Source organism: Canis aureus, unplaced genomic scaffold (genome assembly GCF_053574225.1).
Source record: "Canis aureus isolate CA01 unplaced genomic scaffold, VMU_Caureus_v.1.0 ptg000125l_RagTag, whole genome shotgun sequence".
Taxonomy (NCBI): Eukaryota; Metazoa; Chordata; class Mammalia; order Carnivora; family Canidae; genus Canis; species Canis aureus.
Window position 1 is genome coordinate 40,765 of NW_027554439.1, and position 7,283 is coordinate 48,047.

Here is a 7,283-nt window from a genome sequence, read left to right on the forward strand (position 1 = left end):
ACAATTTCATGGGCTCCCTAAATTTTCTCATAATTCAATACTGAATTCAACCTCTGCCAAACTCCTGATCTAATGTTTTCTTATGATTGGCATGCATGATAGCATTCATAGTAAAGATACCTCTATACGGCCTCCACTTGTGACTACCAAAAGCACACGTAGAGGCCCCTATTGCCGGCTCCATGGTACTTGCCGCCGTACTCCTGAAATTAGGAGGCTATGGCATGATACGAATTACAACCCTACTAAACCCCCTGACCAACTTCATAGCGTATCCTTTCATAATATTATCTCTATGAGGCATAATCATAACAAGCTCTATCTGTCTCCGTCAAACAGATCTAAAATCCCTAATTGCATACTCCTCAGTTAGTCATATGGCACTCGTTATTGTAGCGGTTCTTATTCAAACACCATGAAGTTATATAGGTGCAACAGCCCTAATAATTGCCCATGGTTTAACATCCTCGATGCTATTCTGCTTAGCCAACTCCAATTACGAACGAATCCATAGCCGTACTATGATTCTCGCACGAGGACTTCAAACCCTCCTTCCCCTGATAGCAGCCTGATGGTTATTAGCAAGCCTCACAAATCTGGCTCTTCCTCCAACAATTAATCTTATCGGAGAACTATTTGTAGTGATATCCTCATTCTCATGATCCAACATTACTATTATTCTAATAGGAATTAACATCACCATCACTGCCCTATACTCACTTTATATACTAATCACCACACAGCGTGGTAAATATTCCCACCATATCAAAAATATCAAACCGTCATTCACACGAGAAAATGCCCTAATAACCTTGCATCTACTGCCTCTACTCCTCCTATCCCTTAACCCTAAAATTATTCTCGGTCCCATCTACTGTAAGCATAGTTTAACAAAAACATTAGATTGTGAATCTAATAATAAAAGCTCAAACCTTTTTGCTTACCGAAAAAGTACTGCAAGAACTGCTAACTCATGCTCCCATGTATAAGAACATGGCTTTTTCAACTTTTATAGGATAGAAGTAATCCATTGGTCTTAGGAACCAAAAAATTGGTGCAACTCCAAATAAAAGTAATAAATATATTTACTTCATGCATAATCACAGCTCTAGTCATTCTTACTTTGCCCATCATTATAACCTCTACTAAACTCTACAAAAATAAGCTATACCCATACTATGTAAAAACCGCTACTTCTTACGCATTCATAATTAGCATAATTCCCACAATAATATTCATCTACTCAGGACAGGAAACAATTGTTTCAAACTGACATTGAATAACAATCCAGACCATAAAACTATCCATGAGTTTTAAATTAGACTACTTCTCAATAATCTTTGTGCCCGTAGCCCTTTTTGTCACGTGGTCTATTATAGAGTTTTCTATATGATATATACACTCCGATCCTTATATTAACCGATTTTTCAAGTATCTTCTCTTATTTCTTATTACTATAATAGTCTTAGTCACCGCAAACAACATATTCCAACTATTCATTGGCTGAGAAGGAGTTGGCATTATATCATTTTTACTTATTGGATGATGATACGGCCGAACCGATGCAAATACAGCTGCCCTACAAGCTATCCTCTATAACCGTATTGGAGATGTAGGCTTCATTATAACCATAGCATGGTTTCTATTGAACTTAAACACATGAGACCTTCAACAAATCTTTATTACAACAAACGATAATTTTAATTTGCCGCTACTTGGCTTACTATTAGCAGCTACCGGTAAATCTGCTCAATTCGGCTTACATCCCTGACTCCCCTCAGCCATAGAAGGCCCCACTCCTGTATCAGCCCTACTTCACTCAAGCACAATAGTTGTAGCAGGAGTATTTCTTCTTATCCGCTTTCATCCACTAATAGAGCATAATCAAACTATTCAAACCCTCACTTTATGCTTAGGGGCTATTACTACACTATTTACTGCAATCTGCGCTCTTACACAGAACGATATCAAAAAAATTGTAGCGTTCTCTACCTCAAGCCAACTAGGCCTAATAATAGTAACAATTGGCATTAACCAGCCTTACCTAGCCTTCTTACACATCTGCACTCACGCATTTTTTAAAGCTATGTTATTCATATGTTCAGGGTCAATTATCCACAGCCTAAACGATGAACAAGACATTCGAAAGATAGGTGGCCTATTTAAAGTCCTTCCCTTCACCACAACTTCCCTGATTGTCGGAAGCCTCGCATTAACAGGCATACCTTTCCTTACAGGATTCTACTCCAAAGACCTGATCATCGAGTCCGCTAACACGTCGAATACCAACGCCTGAGCCCTCTTAATTACACTCGTTGCCACATCCCTAACCGCTGCCTACAGCACCCGAATTATATTCTTCGCTCTACTAGGCCAGCCCCGCTTCTCCCCTATAATCCTTATCAACGAGAATAATCCTCTCCTAATTAACTCTATTAAACGACTCCTTATCGGAAGTGTATTTGCAGGATACATTATCTCCCACAGCATCACACCCACCACCATCCCACAGATAACTATGCCTCATTATCTAAAAATGATAGCCCTTGCAGTAACTATCTTGGGTTTCATCCTGGCACTAGAACTAAACCTTACCATACAAGGACTCAAATTTAACTATCCATCTAATTACTTTAAATTTTCCACCCTCCTTGGCTATTATCCAACCATTATGCACCGCCTCACACCTAAAACAAGTTTAACCATCAGCCAGAAATCAGCATCTATACTTCTGGACTCCATCTGACTAGAAAACATCCTACCCAAATCAATCTCGTATTTCCAAATAAAATCTTCTACCCTTATTTCAAATCAAAAGGGTCTCATCAAGCTCTATTTCCTATCGTTCATACTAACTATAATTCTCAGCCTACTAATCCTTAATTACCACGGGTAACTTCCATGATAACCAACACACCAGTTAACAGCGACCAACCTGTAACAATCACCAACCAGGTTCCATAACTATATAAAGCCGCAATACCCATAGCCTCTTCACTAAAAAACCCAGAGTCCCCCGTATCATAAATTACCCAATCCCCTATTCCATTAAACTTTAATACTACCTCCACCTCATCATCCTTCAAAATATAGCAAGCAGTCAACAACTCAGACAATAGACCAGTAATAAAAGCCGCTAGAACAGCCTTATTTGAAACTCACACCTCAGGGTATTGCTCAGTAGCCATAGCAGTTGTATAACCAAATACTACTAATATACCCCCCAAATAAATTAAAAACACTATCAGCCCTAAAAAAGAACCCCCAAAATTCAGAACAATCGCACAACCAATCCCACCGCTAATAATTAGCACAAGCCCACCATAAATAGGAGATGGTTTAGTGGCAAAACCCACAAAACTCATCACAAAAACGATACTTAAAATAAATACAATGTATGTTATCATTATTCCTACATGGAATTTAACCATGACTAATGACATGAAAAATCATCGTTGTATTTCAACTATAAGAACATTAATGACCAACATTCGAAAAACCCACCCACTAGCCAAAATTGTCAACAATTCATTCATTGACCTCCCAGCGCCATCTAACATCTCTGCTTGATGGAATTTCGGGTCCTTATTAGGAGTATGCTTGATTCTACAGATTCTAACAGGTTTATTTCTAGCTATACACTACACATCGGACACGGCCACAGCTTTTTCATCGGTCACCCACATCTGTCGAGACGTTAACTACGGCTGAATTATCCGCTATATACATGCAAATGGCGCTTCCATATTCTTCATCTGCCTATTCATACATGTGGGACGAGGCCTATACTATGGATCCTATGTATTCATAGAAACATGAAACATTGGAATTGTACTACTATTCGCAACCATAGCCACAGCATTCATAGGCTATGTACTGCCGTGAGGACAAATATCATTTTGAGGGGCAACTGTAATCACTAACCTTCTCTCCGCCATCCCCTATATCGGAACCAACTTAGTAGAGTGAATCTGAGGTGGCTTCTCAGTAGACAAAGCAACCTTAACACGATTCTTTGCATTTCATTTTATCTTTCCATTCATCATCGCAGCTCTAGCAATAGTACACCTCCTATTTCTACACGAAACCGGATCCAACAACCCCTCAGGAATCACATCAGACTCAGACAAAATTCCGTTTCACCCCTACTACACAATTAAAGATATCCTAGGAATCCTACTCCTGCTCCTAGTCTTAATATCACTAGTTTTATTTTCACCAGACCTATTAGGAGATCCAGACAACTACACCCCTGCAAACCCCCTAAACACCCCTCCACATATCAAACCTGAATGATACTTCCTATTCGCCTATGCCATCCTACGATCTATCCCTAATAAATTAGGAGGTGTACTCGCCCTAGTATTCTCCATCCTAATTTTAGCATTCATTCCATTCCTCCACACATCTAAGCAACGCAGTATAATATTCCGACCCCTCAGCCAATGCCTATTCTGACTTTTAGTCGCCGATCTTCTCACTTTAACTTGGATTGGAGGACAGCCAGTTGAACACCCTTTCATCATTATCGGACAGGTCGCCTCAATTCTATATTTCACCATCCTATTGATTCTAATGCCAACAATTAGCGTTATCGAAAATAATCTTCTAAAATGAAGAGTCTTTGTAGTATAATCATTACCTTGGTCTTGTAAACCAAAAATGGAGAGTAGTCGCCCTCCCTAAGACTCAAGGAAGAAGCTCTTGCTCCACCATCAGCACCCAAAGCTGAAATTCTTCTTAAACTATTCCCTGACACCCCCTACATTCATATATTGGACCACCTCTACTGTGCTATGTCAGTATCTCCAAAAAATCCTTCTTTCCCTCCCCTATGTACGTCGTGCATTAATGGCTTGCCCCATGCATATAAGCATGTACATGATATTATATCTTTACATAGGACATGTCTAGTCCAATTCCACAACCCATTGATCCTCAACAGTAACTAGATGCATATCACTTAGTCCAATAAGGGCTTAATCACCATGCCTCGAGAAACCATCAATCCTTGCCTGTAATGTCACTCTTCTCGCTCCGGGCCCATGCTAATGTGGGGGTTACTATCATGAAACTATACCTGGCATCTGGTTCTTACCTCAGGGCCATGACTCTATTTATTCCAATCCTACTAATTCTCGCAAATGGGACATCTCGATGGACTAGTGACTAATCAGCCCATGATCACACATAACTGTGGTGTCATGCATTTGGTATCTTTTATTTTTAGGGGGGGAATCTGCTATCACTCATCTATGACCGCAACGGCACTAACTCTAACTTATCTTCTGCTCTCAGGGAATATGCCCGTCGCGGCCCTAATGCAGTCAAATAACTTGTAGCTGGACTTATTCATTATCATTTATCAACTCACGCATAAAATCAAGGTGCTATTCAGTCAATGGTTTCAGGACATATAATTCTAGGACACACGTGTGTACACGTACGTACACGTGTGTACACGTACGTACACGTGTGTACACGTACGTACACGTGTGTACACGTACGTACACGTGTGTACACGTACGTACACGTGTGTACACGTACGTACACGTACGTACACGTACGTACACGTACGTACACGTGTGTACACGTACGTACACGTGTGTACACGTACGTACACGTGTGTACACGTACGTACACGTGTGTACACGTACGTACACGTGTGTACACGTACGTACACGTGTGTACACGTACGTACACGTGTGTACACGTACGTACACGCGCAAGACATTAAGTTAACTTATACAAACCCCCCTTACCCCCCATAAACTCATGTCATCTATTATACACTTATTTATGTCCTGCCAAACCCCAAAAACAGGACTAAGTGCATACAATACTCACAAGCTTTATTTAAATTGTATACAAATGTATTGCTACTCTAGTTAACTTAACACAACAGTCTTACACGCATTCGATCTCGTGGTCTATCTATAGATAGCATCCCCTTTTTTTTTCCTCTCATATTTACTATGTATTTTATTTATTATACACACTACAATTTCAGTATAAGTTAATGTAGCTTAATTAATAAAGCAAGGCACTGAAAATGCCAAGATGAGTCGCACGACTCCATAAACACAAAGGTTTGGTCCTAGCCTTCCTATTAGTTCTTAGTAGACTTACACATGCAAGTCTCCACGCCCCAGTGAGAATGCCCTTAAAATCAGCAGTGATCTAAAGGAGCAGGTATCAAGCACACTCTTAAGTAGCTCATAACACCTTGCTAAGCCACACCCCCACGGGATACAGCAGTGATAAAAATTAAGCCATAAACGAAAGTTTGACTAAGCCATACTAAAAAGGGTTGGTAAATTTCGTGCCAGCCACCGCGGTCATACGATTAACCCAAACTAATAGGCCCACGGCGTAAAGCGTGTTTAAGATACCTTTGCACTAAAGTTAAAACTTAACTAAGCCGTAAAAAGCTACAGTTACCATAAAATAGACCACGAAAGTGACTTTATAATAATCTGACTACACGATAGCTAAGACCCAAACTGGGATTAGATACCCCACTATGCTTAGCCCTAAACATAGATAATTTTACAACAAAATAATTCGCCAGAGGACTACTAGCAATAGCTTAAAACTCAAAGGACTTGGCGGTGCTTTATATCCCTCTAGAGGAGCCTGTTCTATAATCGATAAACCCCGATAAACCTCACCACCCTTTGCTAATTCAGTCTATATACCGCCATCTTCAGCAAACCCTCAAAAGGTAGAATAGTAAGCACAATCATTTTACATAAAAAAGTTAGGTCAAGGTGTAACTTATGGGGTGGGAAGAAATGGGCTACATTTTCTACCCAAGAACATTCCACGAACGTTTTTATGAAATTAAAAACTGAAGGAGGATTTAGTAGTAAATTAAGAATAGAGAGCTTAATTGAATAGGGCCATGAAGCACGCACACACCGCCCGTCACCCTCCTCAAGTAATAAGACACAACCATAACCATATTAACTTAACTAAGACACAAGAGGAGACAAGTCGTAACAAGGTAAGCATACCGGAAGGTGTGCTTGGATTAATCAAAGTGTAGCTTAACTAAAGCGTCTGGCCTACACCCAGAAGATTTCATTACTTATGACCACTTTGAACAAAAGCTAGCCCAACTAACCCCAAACTTAAGTATCACAGACATATAAAGTAAAACATTTAGTTAAATAATAAAAGTATAGGAGATAGAAATTTTAATTGGAGCGATAGAGATAGTACCGTAAGGGAATGATGAAAGACATCTTAACAGTATTAAACAGCAAAGATTACCCCTTTTA

General features: G+C 39.8%; 1 pseudogene; it reads left to right on the top strand.

Moving 5' to 3' along the window:
• The first annotated feature begins 6,084 nt into the window (after positions 1-6,084).
• LOC144309608 (18S ribosomal RNA) lies at positions 6,085-7,039 on the top strand (annotated as a pseudogene).
• Positions 7,040-7,283: the final 244 nt, after the last annotated feature.